The sequence below is a fragment of the Penaeus monodon genome, unplaced genomic scaffold (assembly GCF_015228065.2).
Source record: "Penaeus monodon isolate SGIC_2016 unplaced genomic scaffold, NSTDA_Pmon_1 PmonScaffold_5241, whole genome shotgun sequence".
Taxonomy (NCBI): Eukaryota; Metazoa; Arthropoda; class Malacostraca; order Decapoda; family Penaeidae; genus Penaeus; species Penaeus monodon.
The window spans coordinates 15,001-18,831 of record NW_023660154.1 but is presented as its reverse complement, the minus strand read 5'-3'; the positions used below and the strand labels follow the sequence as shown (position 1 = coordinate 18,831).

Here is a 3,831-nt window from a genome sequence, read left to right as displayed (position 1 = left end):
TATTTCAAAATCTAGTAACAAGTCCGCCAATAAATAAATAAATAAATAAATAAATAAAATATATGTATATATATATATATATATATATATATATATATATATATATGTGTGTGTGTGTGTGTGTGTGTGTGTGTGTGTGTGTGTGTATGTGTGTGTGTATGTGTGTGTGTGTGTGTGTGTGTGTGTGTGTGTGTGTGTGTGTGTGTGTGTGTGTGTGTGTGTGTGTGTATGGTGTGTGTGTGTGTGTGTGTGTGTGTGTGTGTGTGTGTGTGTGTGTGTGTGTGGTGTGTGTGTGTGTGTACATAGACGTGAACAGCATGTATATGTATGCAGTCAAAGCTGGTCATGAGATATGATGAACGAAATACGTTGCCTTTTATTAGCATTTACCTATATATTAGTATCAACATATAGACTACTTTTTCATCATATGTAATTATCAGAAATTTATACATATTACAGCGAGAAAGCATGGTTCCATGGTGTAATGGTTAGCACCCTGGACTTTGAATCCAGAGATCCGAGTTCGAGTCTCGGTGGAACCTCAATAGTTTTGCAGCACACGGGGCGCCATGGCCACCTATTCCTCACTCGATACTTCCCATCAAGGGGGATATCACAGCCATGTCAGAAAGTACTCAGCGCTATCAGAAACACTGCCCGCAGGTGTCGTTGATGTTTTGCAATGGGAGAGGAAGCCCACACATATCAAGTATAGAACAACACTCTCTCAAAATAAAGTTGAAAATACCATATTAGTTGAACTAAATTATGGATAACTAAAGATCAGGCGGGAAAAAAAGACCATGCATTTTTGAAACACTGATTTCTTTCATCCTGACACGTTGTTGCCAGTTTTCCTCTTGCAGTAGTTAAAGCAGCCTTTTTCACGTCATATAATTCGTGAATTATGCTGCAAATTCTTGCCAAGTTTCCATTTATACCGGAACTACATTTATTGCAAGCAGATTTTTTATACAAAAAAAGATCAGTAAATAAGGTAATGATAATGATAATAATATCGTTTTTGTTGGTATACATAATGGTGCAAGACAGTCTCTCATACTGTCAACTCGAGGAGTAAGTTTATCCTAAAAATAATTCGTAATATTTCAGTGTTAGAACAAAATGCATCTAGTCATTCACCATATGAACATCTGTAGTACCATGACTCAATAGATTGTTTTATTCCGCCGCAAGTACTTGACGAAAACCTTGAGAGAGAGAGAGACAGACAGACAGACAGACAGACAGACAGACAGACAGACAGACAGACAGACAGACAGACAGACAGACAGACAGACAGAGAATTTGCCTGAACTCACCAGAACATCAACACACTTTTGAGAAAGTGAGTTACTGACAAACAGAAGTTAAGTTACTGATAGGAAAATCAAACTCGATTTCACTCTGAAATCGTCATGCCAACAGTTTTCCAGCTCTCATTATGTGAAGACCGTGGGGCTGTATTATTAGCTGATATAAGAAATGGGTTGAATAATCAATTGAACGAAAAGCCACCGTAATTCTCAATAAATCCAAATGTGCCATACCATGTACATTGCTAACCTCTGCGGTTTTAGTCATCCTCGAAACAGGTCATGAAATATACGAGGATAGTCGTCTTCCCTATACTAGCAAACACAAACAACTCTAAGGTTTAAAATGTACAATTACAATATGTAAAAAGTTCACAATATCATCAGGCTTAAAATTTCACTTTTCACTTTATCGTTGATATTACTTTTAATATCTTTATTAATAATGTTATAATCAAGGACCTTTCTCTCTTAATACTTTTACCAGATTATCACTTTAATGGGTACTTTGAAATAATCTAGCTTAGTTACCCTAAAAATAAATATTTCTTTTATGAAAAAATTGTAACAGAAAATGGAACCTATATGGATATCTTTAATATTCAAAACGTGACTATTCGAGATGGCATCGTTATTAATGAAAACCTTTACTAATTTGGAAAAAAACACACTTTAGTTGCATAAAAATAACCTAGTTTAATTTATAAAGTATAGGGAAATAAGATTACTGAAGGGTAAACTGAAGTAAAAAATGAAGGCTAAATCTTCGGTTTGATATATATGGATTGGGCAAAGAAAGCAATTTCTGTGCTATCTAAATCCTTCGTTAAATACCATATAATACATTACTAAGTTGTCCACTACTGTTGTGTGTGGTGTGTGTGTGTGTGTTTACATATATATGCAAAAAAAAATGGTATAGATATATTTATGTATATATACATTGTGTATATGTATGTATTAGTCCTGGGTAAGACAATAAACTGCACCCTGGGTTCCCTTGAACAAGAACAGCCCCCTATTAGCTCCCTATGCCAGGGTTGTGGTGAAGCTGTCGGCAGAAGGGCAGTGGATATCTGGTGAAAACACCTTCGGTTCTACTGATTACTGGTTTCAGCAAACAATATGTCTGGCGTATTGCAGTGTAACTGTTTCAAAGCGGCAGAGATAGTTCCTCCTAGTTAGTTGGAGACTGCGAGTTGAGAAGGAGCCTGGGGGATACCACTCAACTTTTCTTTTCTCCTGACAAACCTCTACACCAATGATTAAATACAGAAACGATAATTCACACCACATCGCCCGTCGCGTGGGTTATCAAGGGGCGCGTTGTTCAGTGGGCAACCAGGCTGGCAATGTTAAACATGCATCTGGAAGACAAAGAAAACATTTCCAATTAAGAAACACATTAAAAATATGAACATGGAACGTAAGGAAAATGAAAGAGATGGGTAAATTACATACTGTCTGTAACGAAATGGATAGATACAACATTCAAATACTAGGATAAATGATCGCATTATAAAAGTCGGAATACAAGCAAAACCTCATAACATTAGTATTATGCAATGCTACGCACCAACCAACATTGCAAGTGATGAAGAAATGTAAAAAAAAATTTAACACTCTCCAAGAAACTTTAGACACAATCCCTAACAGAGATGTAAAAGTAATTATGGGAGACCTCAACGCCAAAGTCGGCAAAAATTATCTAAAAAATGACATCTGTGGAAAATCAGCCTTGGAGATATAAATGAAAGAGGTGAAGATTTTATTGAATTCTGTAGTACAAATAATCTAGTTATAACTAACACATTGTTCCAACACCACCCAAGACATTTGTACACGTGGTTTTCACCAGACAAAAGAAGAACACGCAACCAAATTGACTACATTGTGTTGAACCAGAAATGGAAAAGTTGTATAAAAAATGCCAAGACAAGACCTGGTGCCGACTGCAACAGTGACCACCAACTACTAACTATCGACTTTCAAATAAGACTCAAAAAGATGGAGCGTCTAACACCACCTCTAAAGCTCGACTACAAAACTCTTGACAACAATTACAGAATTACAGTGTCAAACAAATTTGAATTGCTCTATCAATGTGAAGATGATAAAACACCAAATGAGTTGTGGGAAGAAGGAAAAGAACTCCTGCTGAGCGCTGCTTAAGAAACTATCGCCATAAAGAAAAAGACAAATTCCCGCTGGATATCTGAAGAAACAAAAGTGAAATGGAAACAAGAAGATGCCTAAAATCAAAGGGTATTAATAATCCAGCTGAAGAAGTAATTTACATAAAACAAAATACAAAAATTCAAAGGTTATTTCGACGAGATAAGGAAAAATATTTAAATGAACATTGCCAGAGAATTGAAAACTGTTCTATCAATTAGACAACTAAAGAACTCTACTAAGGAGTACGAAACATCACACGAAAATTTAAACCTACAATGGACACTATCAAAACTGAAGATGGACTTGATTATGTGATGGAAAAGAAGTCAAAGAT

General features: G+C 35.9%; 1 non-coding gene across 1 annotated transcript; it reads left to right on the top strand.

Annotated features, from left to right (window-relative positions):
• Positions 1-473: 473 nt before the first annotated feature.
• Positions 474-545, top strand: Trnaq-uug. The gene has a single exon. It is a non-coding gene; the product is annotated as a tRNA-Gln (tRNA).
• Positions 546-3,831: the final 3,286 nt, after the last annotated feature.